Genomic DNA, 15193 nt, shown 5'->3' with positions numbered 1-15193 from the left:
GAGGAAGGGAAGGCGATTGTAAGCCGTTCTGAGACTCCTTAAGGTAGAGAAAAGCGGGGTATAAAAACCTTCCTGTCTTTTTAAATAAGCTATCCTGGAAATGGCATGACTCTAATCTGGGAGAACCGGGTTTGATTCGCCACTCCCCCACATGCAGCCAGCTGGGTGACCTTGGGTCACTCATAAGTTCTTTCAGAGCTGTTCTCTCCAGAGCAGTCCTTGGAAGAGCTCTCTCAGCCCCACCCACCTCACAGGGTGTCTGTTGTGGGGAGGGGAAGGGAAGCAGATTGTAAACTGCTCTGAGACTCCTTCAGGTAGTGAAGGGCAGGGTATAAATCCAATCTCCTCCTCTTCTTCTTCATACGAACCAGTGTGTTGGATTTAGACCTATATTAAAATCCTCCTCAGCCATAAAAATATTAGATGGCTTTGGTCCAGTCTCTTTCTTTCAGTCCCACCTGCCTCACAGGAAGGGTTGCCAGGTCTCCCCTGGCCACCAGAAGGGGGCAAGGGGGGGGTTAGAGTTGCCAACTCCATGTTGGGAAATTCCTGGAGATTTGGGGGGGGGGTGAGGAGGCTGGGGAGTACAGGGACTTCAGAGGGGTATAATGCCATAGAGTCCACCTTCAAAAGCATCCACTTTCTCCAGGGGAACTGAACTCTGTAGTCTGGAGATGAGATGTAATTCTTGGAGATCCCCAGGCCCCACCTGGAGGCTGTTAAGAATAACCAAAATACAACTCCACCCGGAGGCTGGCATCCCTGGTAAGAATAAGAGGGCAAGGGAAGCAGGTACCATGTATATCACCTGGACCAAGTGTTCGAAGAGGAGGTTGCAGATGCAATGATAACAGATAAGCTTGAATTCTGGGTGAGAGCGAGTGGTGCTTCACATGTGCAAGTTTTTAACAAGCGACTTTTATTTCTGTCCCACTTTCTGAATTTGTGAAATCTTCAGGGCATTTGACAAGAATCCAAATAATGGAAATTGAAACCTTCCCCTTCCCCCCCACTACAGAACTAATCAGCCCACACAAGCTAACAAACTTACAGAGGGGGAAAGAAGCTAACAGGAGATAGATTATTTATTAATTATTATCTATTGTATGGCAAGAGAGAGAGAGAGAGAGAGGGGAAACTGTGGAAAGAATTCCTGTCTCTTCACATTACGGCGCTATGCTCAGGCAGTGCTTCTCAGCTTTTGCACCACACCAAAATGCCAATGGAGGAAGGCAAAATTTTCAGATGAGTTCAGTGCAGACATTAGATGCGAACGATGATATATACAATAGCAAAATTAACTAAAATTCTGTGAGAAATCTGCGAGTAACTGCCATGTAGGTCACTCTCCTGCCTACTGTCAGATTCCAAGGCCCAAACTCTTGCCTTGCGCTGCCCTGGATACTTTTTATTCGGGATTTGTTATGTATTTTATTTATTCATTCATATTTATAGCCTGCGCTTCCCGGAAGCAGGCTCAGGGCGGGTAACAACACTTCACCAGTACAATAAAAGCAACATTTCATTAATACAATAAACAATTAAAATAATAAAACACTGTCATATACATTAAAATGGTGGCCACAGTCCTACGGTAAATGTTTTTTAATGGTTGCAAGAGGTCCTGGCCCATAATAAGATGTAGATAAGGCCAGCGGTTGTTAGAATGGGTGGCAAAAACCTCAGGGAGGCCATATATGGGCGTCCGCTGCCTCAGCCGAAGGCCTGGCGGAACAGCTTCATCTTATTTTGAACTTTTTTGAGGGAATACAGAATAAAGAACAGGGGTAAGGGAAAAGAATAACAGGTAAGATTACCAAAACATAGTCTAAAGGGCATTTTTTGCAATTATAAAGGACAATCCTTGATTCAAATACTTTAATTTCAAGTATTTAAAGTTCAAATATGTATTTATTATTGCATTTTCATCCTGTCCTTACTCAAAGGAGCTTAGGGCAGAGTACAGATCAGGGTTCCCCAAACTTTCTGAGTCTGTGGCCATCTTTGGAATTCTGACACAGTATGGTAGGCTCAGCCACAAAGTGGCTGCTATAAAATGGCTGCCACAGGATGGTCAGGCCAGCCACAAAATGGCTGCGGCGGTTTACCTTCAGTCACACAGTGAAGATCCTTGTACTCCGAAAGCTATTTTTAAAATAATCTTCAAAATCAATCAAATCTGCAATGGTCAATCAGAAACCTTGCTGGGCAAAATAATCAGCTGTCCCCACCCACTTTCTGAAAACTAGGGCTGCCAAGTGGGGGCGGGTGGCGGGTAAACCCCCGCTTTGGAGGCCCGATTTCCGCCGCTGCAGAATTGGGCCCCAGGGGGAACCCCGCCCCCCGAATCGCAGCGTGGGTGCGTCACAGGAAGTGACTCACGACGTAGATTGGCGTGGCCCCAATCGTTGGAGAGAAAACTCTATGGTTTTCCCTCCAACGATTGGGGCCACGCCCCCAACGTGCTGTACGTCGTGCGTCACTTCCTGTGACGTTCTGGCGGCGCGCACGTCCCTCGCCAGCTCCCGGACCGAAGCAACGCTCCCCCGCCGGTGAGTCAGAACGACTTGGCAACCCTATTGAAAACAGTTAGTGGGCACCAGGAAAGGTGTCAGCAGATGCCATGGCACCCACAAGCATGGCATTGGGGACCCCTATAGAGCTCTTTGCCCCCGCCTCCATTTTATCCTCTCAATGACCTCATGAGGTACTTTAGACTTGAGCTGTTTCAAAGTATGTTAGCGCTATCTTTATATTAAAACTCGTGATTAAGGCCCGTTGTGGAAAGGAATGCAACAAGCTCTAGGGAGAGGGTGTGGGAAAGTGCTCCCGCCTGCAACTGTGGCCCACATCCGCCCCGCAGATAGCTATAGAGGGTGGAAGAGAGGCCAGCGACGGGCGGCACAGGAGAGGGCACATGCCACCCGGCCCTCCCAGCGGGTGCAGAAGGCGGGGGGGGGGAGAGACAGGCCAGCGCCGTGGCAAAGGAGAGGCCGCACGCCACCCGGCCATCCCAGTGGCTCCAGATGGGGGGGGGGCAAAGACAGCCTGCGCACCGGTGAAGGACAGGGCGCATAGCAGCCGGCCTTCCCGGATGCTTTAGAAGCAGGAGGGAGGTGGGCCGCCGATGTGCGGCACACCGGGGACGGAGAGGCCGCACACCATCCGGGCCTTCCAGCAGCTGCAGAAGCGGGGGAGGGGAGGTGGGATGGTGACGTGTGGCGCACCGGGGATGGAGAGGCCGGACGCCACCCGGCCCTCCCAGCGTCTCCGGACATGGGGGTCAAGACGGGCCGGCATGCCGGCGGAGAGGCTGCAGGCCACCCAGCCCTCCCAGCGGCTTTAGAAGGCAGGGGGACAAAGGGCTGCTGACGGGCGGCATGGTGGGAAGGACATGTCCCACACCACCTGGCCCTCCCGAAGGCCTCCCAGCAGTTTGCGGTGACAGGTCAGGCGGCGGAGGCACTCGCTCCTGGCGTACCAGCCGCCGCCACCCTGCTGCCATCCCGCCACCTCTTAATTCTTGGCCATTTGCAAGTCCGCCGGGACCCTGCGCCGTTGCCCTACGATGCAGAGCACTTGTGGGGGTGGACGGGGGCCGTGTGAGCGGCTTGGCCAGGAGGGAAGAGGTGGCAGCCTCCTCCTCAGGGCTCTCCATGAGGGAGACGGAGGAGCGAAAGAGTGCTGCTGCTCTCTTCGGTTCCGTCACAGAGGACGACGCAGGGCCATTGGTCACCCTCTACCGGGGCTTCTGCGCCGCCTGGGCCGGCGTCCCCCAGGTCAGCCAGCAACCACCGTGGAGCGTCAGCGTACATCCAGCCCCTCCATCAACTCCCAAGACACTGAGGCCGAGAGGCTGCGCGGCGCATCTGTGGGCGGGAGGAAGGGAATGCAGCCAGTGGCCAGGGACCCATTTTTGAGTGGCACTTCATGGAGCCTATTCATTTTGGCACGCATCGAATCTTGCCACTCCAAATGACAAATATATATAAGGAGAGATACTCTCACTAACAACTACTTTAGAGCTCTCAGTCTTGGCCTTCTCTCATTCTGCTCAAGCCCCAATTTAGGAGAAACAGAAAGTGGGTGTTACCCTTGCCTATTCCTGGCTTCTCCCAGGACCTACAACATACTCATTTCCCCCCACATCACTACACTGTGATCAGGGCTATTTTTGGGCAGGAACGCACAGGAACGGAGTTCCGGCACATGATGAAAAATGATGTTGGTAGGGGGAAAAAAAAGAAGAAAAGAAAAAAAAGGAACGGAGTTCCGGCTGGCTCCCAAGTTGGCCACGCCCAGCAGGAACTCATTAGTATAATAGGCCACACCACCCAACAGCAGAAACTCATTAGGATTGGCTACATTAGGGGTGTGTGGCCTAACATGCAAAGGAGTTCCTGCTACAAAAAAGCCCTGGGTTTTGACAACAAACAAGGTAAACAGAATAAGAAGCAAAAGGTGGGTGTGGCTGGATAACCACACTTCTGGTAACATGGGGGTGCGTCCTAATGTGCTAATGAGCTGTGCTGGCAGGGGTGTGGCCTAATATGCTATAGAGTTTCTGCTCTTGGGTGTGGCCTATTATGCTAATGAGTTCCTGCTGGGCTTTTTCTACAAAAAGAGCCCTGACTGTGATAGAGTATCTGAACCAAGGTCACAATGAGCTTTATAACCACATGGGAGCTTGAACCTGATATCATCAGTCTGGCAACGCAACCACTAAGCCCACATTTACTTTTAGGGGGATGACGTTAGTGGTTATAGTCATGGAACAAATGCCATAGAAATGGTATCCCACCATCTATATGCTAAACAGGGACAGAAGCTCAACATGCATTCTGATATATTTTTTCCATAGACACCACAGATTTCCATGAACTGTATCCAGGATCACAAGGCTGATTTCTCATATTGTTTCATGATTCATTGTGAAATGGCGTCTTTGGGGAGATAAACTATGCAGTTGCTGATTGGGGGGTGTTAAGTCCGGCGCTTAACAATAAGTCAGAGAGTGATTTCAGCAAAACTCAGGTTTATTCAGCTCGATAATCGACTTCTCCAACACGGTACAACTCCTCATAGCCCGAACAGCTTTCCATTGCAGCTGCTCGGTATTTAAACATTCCGGGCTCATGTAGCCACACCTACTATACAAGTTCCAACCTATCAGGTTGTTCGCATAATAGCCCAATCACAAACGTTCCCACCACAGACAGTTCAAATGTGATAGGACACAATACTTTTCGGCGCGATTCCTAGCCGATGTTCGAAGCTTAGCATAGCTTCTCTATGGGATGATTCACACTTCATCCCCATGCATTCAGGGCAGCATCTGAACACATTACAGGGGGGGGATCTGAGCAAGACTTCATTGGATGAAGCTCACGTCTCTTTCTCAAGTCCTGAACAATGTCTAAACTGAGCTGCTAGGATAAAGCTACTCCTTACGGTTGTCTGGCGATCTCCCAGAATTACAACTGAACTGCAGAGATCAATTTCTGTGGGGATGTCTGCTTTGGAGGGTAGACTCTGTCGCATTGTACCCCACTGAGGTCCCCGAGCTGGCAGCTGGCAAAAAAGGGATTGATCGCCATCTGGATTGGTTGTTTTATTAGTGTGTTGTAATAATTTTAGGAGGGAGTTTCATCCAACAATTCAGCGATGTGCCCACATGACTTCCAAAATGACCTGGAAGTGACATAGGCACGTTGGGGCGATGCTCTGGCTTTTGGGCAGAAACTCTATGGTAGAATTAGCTTCCACCATAGAGTTTTTGCCGAAAAACCAGAGTGTCACCCTGACGTGCTTACGTCACTTCCAAGTCACGTTGAAGTCACATAGACATGTTGTTAAAACATCGGGTGTTCCTCCCTTTGGGGGGGGGTTAAGTCCCTCCTGCCAGCCAATTGATCAGCTGCAGTGAGGTGGGGCTTGGCAGTGGGGAACCCCCGCTCCCACTGGGGGCCTGGAGGGTATTCAGAGAGGCGGCTAAATAAAGCCTACCTCTGTCCTCCCGACTGCTGGTATTCCAAGGAGGAGGAGAAGGAAATTGGATTTATACCCTGCCCTTCACTACCTGAAGGAGACTCAGACTGGTTTACAATCCCCTTCCCCTCCCCACAACAGACACCCTGTGAGGTAGGTGGGGCTGAGAGAGCTCTTTTGAGAGCTGCTCTTGCGAGAACAGCTCTGAAAGAACTTGTGACTTGTCCAAGATCACACCAGCAGCTGCATGTGGAGACGTAGGGAATCAAACCCGGTTCTCCCAGATTAGAGCTCCTAAACCACTACACCAAACTGGTCTTCCATCCAAGTACTTGCCAGGGCTTACCTTGCTTAGCTTCCAAGATCTGATGAAATTGAGCTTGCCTGGGCTATCCAGGTCAGGGCAGCAACAACCAAACTTAATGGGAGTGCTTTATCCCGAGTTCTAGGTGTTTTGGTTTGATGCCATTGACAATCTTATATATTTTAATATCATAATAATCTAGTTGATACCAGGTGTTGTACAGCCAAAGTGCGTACAACCTGACAGTGAGAAATGGGCTGTGAATTGGCTTTCAGTTCACAGTGCCATATTTGCAATGCTGTTTTCTGGAAATACCTCAGGAGAGTTTGACTCATGACAAGTTTGAATAGTTTAAGCATTCGCAGCGGAATATACATTTGAGTCCAGGTTTCCCCAGTTTGCATTCAGCACTCGATTTACTACACCGCAGCCCCGTAGCTAGGGATTTTTTTGGGAGGGGGCCTTGGGGGGGGCCAGTAGCCAATTAAAACAAAGTTAATTACATTATCTTTGATTTAATTGGTGGGACTCCTTAGAACTCCTAAGGCAGCCCTGTACCCCACAGGCTCCAGGGCAAGGGGGGGTAATGCCCAGCGGCCGAAGCTTCCCTCCATCCCCACTCAGCAGGGGGAGGCCTTCCCTGCAGAGCGTCTGGCTCCCCCCTAAGGAGCCCCAGTTCCTCTTCTCGGGGCACGGCACAAGGGGGCTTGGGGGATCCATGGCTCAGAGAGGGGCCCATAAAAACCACTAGGGGGCCAGGCTCCATGGACCCCATGGTAGCTATGGGTCTGCTACACTGCGCAGACGCCCTAATCATGTAGTATAATAACCTCATGAAAGGCTGAAAGCAGGACGGTAAAAGGATGTCGGGCTTATAGCTGAGGAGGAGCGGCAGGTTGGCTAGCGAGAGATAGCATTCATTCCTCGCCACCAGGAACGGGTCTTAAGAGGGTGAAAGAAGTAGCAGAGAACGCTATCAGCCATTTACCGGGTTAGAGCTGCCGGTTCCCTCCAGAGGAGGCAAAGACGCTGAGGGTCTCAAGCACTGCCAGAAAAAAACAGGCCGGGACTTGGGTCAGGGAGCATGCAATTGGACTTCTCGTTGTCAGCCATCTCTGGTGTGTATGCAATTTAAAACAGATACGGTGCCAGGAAGAATCAGTTCCCTGCGTGGGGAAGGTGGGAAGGGAAATAACCCCTAGAATGACAGAGGCCTCTGGACTGTCACGATGGTGGTAGAAACAGATACTTCGCTGCCCAGGCAATATGACCAGGGAGTTCAAACCTGTCATGAACTGGACTGTGCAAGCATGGCCTACTAGGCCCAGGGAGCCTGGCTAGCAGTAGGTGAGGCTGGGCCTACAACTTCCAGAAGCCCCTGAGAGGTTTTGGAGCCAAAATTGACCAATAGGAAAAGAGGAGGGCTTGGAATAAAAGATCTGGAGCAGCAGGAAAAGCTGTTCTTCTTCCCAGAGGGCAGAGTCAGAAGAAGAAGAAGAAGAAGAGATTGGATTTATACCCCGCCCTTCACTACCCAAGGGAGTCTCAGAGCGGCTTTCCCTTCCCCTCCCCACAACAGACACCCTGTGAGGTGGGTGGGGCTGAGAGAACTCTGACACAAACTGCTCTTTTTCAAGGACAGCTGTGCCAGAGCTTGTGACTGACCCAAGGTCACATCAGCAGGTGCAAGTGGAGGACTGGGGAATCAAACCCGGTTCTCCCAGATTAGAGTCCGCACACTTAACCACTACACCAAACTGGCTGCTGCAGGGAAGAGACCCTCATCCTGAGGGAAGGGTGAGTAGTCTAGTGTCACTTGCTGTCACTGTGTGAGCTAGGGCATTTGATTTCTTTTCTTTTCACCCACGTACTGTTATTATTCTGCACCTTGTTTGTTTGACCTCCTATAAAATAAACTATTTTCATTGTTCACTCTGCCTGGTCCTCACGGCTGTTATTCTGCCAAAAGGGAGGTCAAAAGGTCTTGAGAGGGTGCTCTGGGCCTTCTCAAGGGAGGTTGGAACTAAAGTGGTGGCAGAGTCAGGTGACACCCCACCTGAGCCGTGACAGATCCAATGATACGACCGGATCTAGGAAGAGGCTCTGGGGCAGTGCTCTGGCTTTGGGCAAACAGTGTCATTTTGCTGTGGTGACCTCAGCAGGGTATAATGACAGAGTCCACTGTTTTCTCCAGAGGAACTGATCTCTGCTCCCTGAAGAGCAGTTGTAATTTTGAGTGATCTGTAGCCCTCACCTGGAGATTGGCAACAATTGTTACCCAGGACAAAATGGCTGGTTTGGAGGGTGGAGTCTATGGCATTCTACCTGTCTGAGGTCCCACCCCTCTGCAAACCCCACCCTCTCCAGGCTCCACCCCTCAAATCCCCAGGAATTTGCCAGCCTGGAGTTGGCAACCCCATCTCCTTCGCAGCTAACCATCAACCTACCATTATCTGCCCCTTTGACTTCAGCTGACTTCCGCCCTCCCTTCTGCAGAGCAATTGTAATTTCTGAGTTACTCCAGCCCTCACCTGGAGATTGGCAACAGTGGTTCCCCAGGAGGAAATGGCTGGTTTGGAGGGTGGAGTCTATGGCATTGTACCTGTCTGAGGTCCCACCCCTCCTCAAACCCCACCCTCTCCAGGCTCTACCCCTCAAATCCAACAGGCACTGAGGGGAATGTAGGGTTGCCAGCTCTAAGGAGGGAAATACCTGGAGGTTTGGGGGGTGGATTCTGTAGAGGGCAGCATTGGGCGGGGGGGGGGCGGAAGGACTCAGCAGGTATAATGTCATAGGGTCTACCCTCCTAAAGCAGTCATTTTCTCTAGGGGAACTGATCTCTGTCATCTGGAGATCAATTGTAGCAGTGGGAGATCTCCAGGTCCCACCTGGAGATTGGCAACCCTAGGGGAAAGTCAGCTGCACAGCAGGGGGTTGAAGAGAATGGTTTGATGGCTGCTGGGCCAAGATTGGCAACAATAGTTCCCCAGGAGCCCCATCGTAAATGCACCAAACAATTCCTCAAGATTTTCCAAAACACTACTCTGTTTTGGGCTCCTGGGGAACTTTGAAGTAGCACCAAAGCTTTAAGATCTCTCCATCTGTCACCTGGAGACTGGCAACAGCTTGTCTGGAGTGTGGGCAGCATGGCATTGTATCTGTCTGAGGTCCCCATCTTTCTCCTCCTCAGACCCCACCATCAGCAGGCCTCATCCCTAAAATATCCTGGAAGTTTCCAACCTGGAGCCGGCAACCCTATGTTCTTTCCAGGAAATCTTCAGCCTACCTTTATCAGGTTTACATCTCCTCCCCACCCCACCCCCCACAGCCTCTGGCTAGGGAAAGGGCAGTCTTTCCCTGCAGTGGGAACCAAAGCAGCTGACATCATTCTCCTCTCCCCTGTATGATCCACACAACAACCCTGTGAGGTATGTTAAGGTAGAAAGTCTGTGAATGGTCCATAATCCCGCAGGCAGCTTTTATAACATGAACCTAGGACCTGCACACCATCCTCTGAAGCACTCTCAGGTACATATCCGTGGCAGTAATGGGGTGACTGCTGGCACCTTTTCCTATCATTTTTTGCCTTGTGGTATTCTGCTTGTGGCGTGATCTGTCTTTTTTGTGGTGTGGCATGGTTGTGTTATTGGGTTTGTTTCTTTTGAAGGGGAAGTGATGTGTTGTGGGTGAGGACATATTTTACCTCAGAATACACCAGATCATATATGCAAATAGGGGGGGGGAGTTTGAGGTGTGGAATGGAGTGAAGTCCAATCAGCTTCCATATGCAAATGACCTTGAAACGCTGGCCCAATCAGAGAAGAGTGGCCTAGGCTGCAGTGGGTGGGAGAGAACTCAGGCAAGCAGCCAGTGGATAGAGACACCTTGTGATTGACATATCACATACCCAACTGATTTTGGCAGGCATAGAATGTTGCCATGCGAAAATGCTTTTATATATAAGGACAGGATGTGTTAAAGACAGGGGAGCACGAGGGGGGGGATCAGAATGATTATCTGTGTATGTTTGTTTTATTTTATTTATTTAGGTATTTTAACGCGCCCTCCCCGTTTGTGTGTGTGTGGGCACGTATGCATTTGTGTGCGCCAGCATTTTCATTCAGTCCCACTCAATTTCCCTCCTTAAATATGGTCCCTGTACCATGGAAATAGTAGTTATACTACTTCTGTGTCCATAATATGAGAATGTAACTGCTACTACCAGAGGTCCTGTTCCTCCAGTGGGGGGGGGGGGATCCACTGCTCCCTGTTCCTGTTGCCCCTGCTGCTCTGAGTGACAGGGGGAGAACTTTTTATAATTTGTGATACCAGATCCAGCATCACTTAATGGGAATTCTGTGGTTTTTACCACAGAGTTTCCAGCGATTCCTAGAGCTACTTGTGTCACTTCTGTTTTTTTCCTTTTAACTGAAAGTGATGTGACGCCACAGTAACTTTGTGAGCCATACCCCATCCCTACACACAGCCCTCATCCCTAGCTACTACTAACAGAACTTTGCGTTGCAACTGTCGACAAATTCTGGCCAGCACACAAAACAACAAAGTCCATCAAACCATCCATACAACAGAACTCTGCACACTCGACCAGAGATTCTTATCCCATTAACAGTTCTCCCTGTATTTCTTTGTGAGCTCTGACCAGGTCACTGGCTTAGATGGCGTGCAAAATTACTCCTTGGGCGTTGACTGGATCAGACTGTTTTGAGGAAGTGGAGTCTGGAGACAGCCAAGCATTTTGTTCCTTCATTTCCTGCCCATTCATAACCAGCAGACTTCCTAGGAGCCTGAAGGAGCTGCATAAGTTTGTACCCAAGAGTTTCATCCTATTTTCACGCATTTCCACCAAATACTCAATTTGCAAAGACCACATTTGTGAGACCATGTTCCTTTCCAATTAAGGGCCTGTACATTTACAGAAATGACTCAGTTCCAGGCAAGACTTAGTGTTTTGCCTGCAAATGAAACTCCACTGTGCTTTGACATTGCTTTTTTCTCCCCAAGGAGAATGCTTTTTGTTCCTGCTTTGAGGGCTATTACATCCATTAGCATTCCCAGCTAGTGCTTTCTAAGCAATATATATGGCCCATCTGCAGTTTTTAGAGGGACACGTACATCTAAAATAACCTGTATTGCCTGGCTCTAATGACTGATCTAAAGCCAAAGAAGTACACCATAAAAGTTATGATATTGTACAAAGTTAGAACCTTTTCCAGCTACAAAATGGGATGCGGAATGCATCTAGGACAGCCATCTGGGAAATAACTGGAAACAGAAATGACTAAAAATAGATAAATGTTTCGTCTATGGCCAGAAGTGAAGAGGCCAGGCCAGATTCTAAGGTTCTGAACGGATTATACATTCTCTGCACCCGTCATGACAACGTCAGGTCTAGAATAAACCACACTGGAAAATAATTTCCTGATGGAGGGTCCCAGGTAGACCTTCAGATAACTGGGTTTCAGGACTACCCATGGGATAGTAAAGACTTGGAACCAGTGGTAAATTTGGACTTGGCACCAGTGGTAAACCAGTGAGCCTCTCTACTGTTGCAGGGACTGGTCCTAAAACTTTTGTAACAATACTGTTTTGAATCCAATGGTAAATCCCCACTTCATCTTCAAGATGCAGTCTAAAGTGACAACCCCAGTGCAACCTCAAGAAGAAGAAGAAGAAGAAGAAGAGATTTATACCCCGCCCTTCACTACCTGAATGAGTCTCAGAGCAGTTTACAATCTCCTTTCCCTCCCCCTCCCCACAACAAACACCCTGTGAGGTAGGTGGGGCTGAGAGAGCTCTTTTGAGGACTGCTCTTGAGAGAACAGCTCTGAGAGAAAGTTTGTGACTGACCCAAGGTCATCCAGCAGCTGCAAGTGGAGGAGTGAGGAATCAAATCTGGTTCTCCCAGATTAGAGTCCACGCACTTAACCACTGCACCAACTGGCTATCAGGGTTCTGGTAGGGGGGATTAAAAGATATAGCTACTGATTTTGTAGTCTTGTTGAAGCAACACTGAAAGAGGAACAGATTCCCCTGAAATAGAGTTGCCAGCCTGGCTGGAGAAGATCTCCTGGAATGACAACCGGTCTCCAATCGACAGAGATCAGTTCACCGGGGGGGTGAGGGGGATGGCTGCTTTGGAAGGTGGACTCTATGGCATTATAACACACTGAAGTCTCTCCTTTCCCCAAACCCTGGCTTATTCAGGCTACACCCCCAAAATTTCCAGATATTTTCCAAACCAGAGCTGGTAAGACTACCCTGAAGAAGAATGTTGGCAAAATGCTTATGGGATTTTTAGCTGAGTAATAAAATATACTTTTAGTTTACTTGCACCGTTGGCCTCTTCATTGCACCATTTAACCTCTTCGTAACTAGTGCCGCCCTTTATTTTCTCCTTTCTCCTGAGGGGCAAGCCCCCCCCCCACAAACCCCCAAGAGGAATTAGTCTACGGTGGAAGAGGGGAACCAATGGAACATCCCCTCCATCCGTAGAAATCATCCGCTGGATCCAACCTGGTGCTTCTGAATAAGTACAGAAGTAGGGTTGCCAGTTCCAGGCTGGGAAATTCCTGGAGATTTTGGAGGTAAAGTCGGGAGGTGGGCGTTTGGGGAGGGGAGGGACCTCAGCAGATCATAATGCCATAGAGTCCCCTTCCAAAGCAGCGGTTTTCTCCAGGGCAACTCATCACTGTCACCTGGAGATCAGTTGTAATCCCAGGAGATCTCCAGCCACCACCTGGAGGTTGAAAACACCAAGAGGGGAGGTCACAGGTATCCATGAGGAGAACACAACAAACAACAAACACTGTGACATGAGTGACTAGAACATTTAGTAAAGATCATGTTGTATAATGAATCAAACTCTACAAAATTACAAGGAAAAGTCCACCATACTCTCAATAAAAGTTTACAAAGTTACAAGGGAAGTCCATCATACTCAATTGCAAGGAAAGTCCATCATACTCAGTGAGCACCCGGATATCCATCAAGGTCTTTAGGTGTTTTGTGGTTTCTGGCATCGCAACTGCTGGTACCAACCAAACTCTGGAGTCTCCCCAATCCTGGTCAACACTCTTCACCACTATGTCAAACTGCCTCTTGACCATTTGCTCTCGACCGTAGTAGCACTTGGCTGCTTGACTGATTGTCCCAAATGTCAACCAAGGATTGACAGGAATGGTATGCCTCCCAAGAAGGGGTACCAGCCCACAGGAGGGACCTGGGGATCCTCTAGAATTACAGCTCATCTCCAGTCTACAGAGATCAGATCCCCTGGAGAAAATGGATGCTTTAGAGGGTGGAGTCTATGGAATTGTACCCCCCTGAGGTCCCTGTCTTCCCCAGGCTCCACCCCCTAGATCTGGCATCCCCCGCTGGCATCCATAGGGGACCTGGCAATCCTAGAGGTTAACAATTCTACATTTTTCTCTATGATCGCCATACATACCAACATGGCAACATCTCTGTGCCAACTGACATGCTTTTCTTCAGTATTGCCGCTCCCAAATTTATCAAAACGCTGATTTAAAACTCTGAACTGGCTCCCTCTGCTGGTTAGCTTAATCACAGAGTTTGCAAGGAATTGCTGATCATGTTTGGTTTGGTTTTTACCATTAAAACTTTACAAAATCCTTGACCGGTGGTCATTTCTGCTTGCCTCTTGACTGCTTTCTTTTTCAGACGGCGAGCTGGAGCTGCAATAACCACAGGGGTGTGCTTCGTCAAAACTGAGAGGGTTTCGTATCCTGGTTAAATGCCCCTGGAGAGATTCCCCCGTGACTGTCAGCATGCTGCTTGTTCTGTCTCCCCGATTTGTATCCTAATGGGACAACAAGTGAAAATGCAATCAGAAAAAAAGAAATTGAATCTATTTGCCTTTAGAAAGTGCGAAGGCACTGTTGCGGCTGTATACAAACATATGCTGTGTTCTCCTCCTCCTCCCAGTAGCTGGCAGATAAAGCTGCATCCTGTCTTCTGAAAGTGGGTCAGAACCCAAGTTCTGTTCTGCTTTTCTTATCTTTAAACTGGCTGAACTGCCAGGACTCCTCTTGAAAGATCCATGGGGACTGCAGTTTTCTGAGAATCGTTTTAAGAGGTCCCTAGCCCCTTGGTAGTAGGGGTGGCCAGATCCTCCCCAGCCACCGGCATGCCTTCTCTTATGTTAAGATCCATGGGGACTGCAGTTTTCTGAGAATCGTTTTAAGAGGTCCCTAGCCCCTTGGTAGTAGGGGTGGCCAGATCCTCCCCAGCCACCGGCATGCCTTCTCTTATGTTCTTATCCTGTTCCAGCTGTATGAGAGAGAAATTAAGCACCCATTTGATGCTGTTGTATGGATTTTCATAATTGACAAAGAGCGGAAATCAGACCACTGATCTAAGAACATTGGAATGCCCATTGAGGTTACTTTAGGTATAATAGACTGTATTTCTATGATAAATATAAAAACCATCAGGCCTAAAAAATACTGAAAAATAAACCATCAGGGGAAAGAACAAGACACTAATTTTCAGACTAAGAACTCTCATGCAAGGAAAACCAATTTCTTTATGACGTTTTAATTTCACACCCAAATGAAGATCATGAGTTTGTCCTCAATATGAAGTTGACTGTTTCCTGAAGTTGCCATTAACGGTCTGGTCCCATCGTTCTTCTGATTTGCTTCTTCTTCTTTTTTAAATGGAGACCCAAAGGTGACCCATTCTGTCCTCAAAGATGATTGAGTATTTGTGCGAAGAAGCGGTTCTTTTCCATTTTCCTTTTCAAACAAATACAACAGCTCTTCAGGAGCCCCCCTGCTCTTGTGTGTCGATCAAATGTCAGTACGGCTCTCTTTTCGATTTGGTGTTTAAAGTGCAGCATTAATCTCTTAAAGCTCACCT

The sequence above is a fragment of the Gekko japonicus genome, unplaced genomic scaffold (assembly GCF_001447785.1).
Source record: "Gekko japonicus isolate JY-2015 unplaced genomic scaffold, Gekko_japonicus_V1.1 scaffold855, whole genome shotgun sequence".
NCBI classification, from domain to species: Eukaryota; Metazoa; Chordata; class Lepidosauria; order Squamata; family Gekkonidae; genus Gekko; species Gekko japonicus.
The sequence above is the reverse complement of the archived record's forward strand: the minus strand, read 5'-3'. Positions refer to the sequence as shown.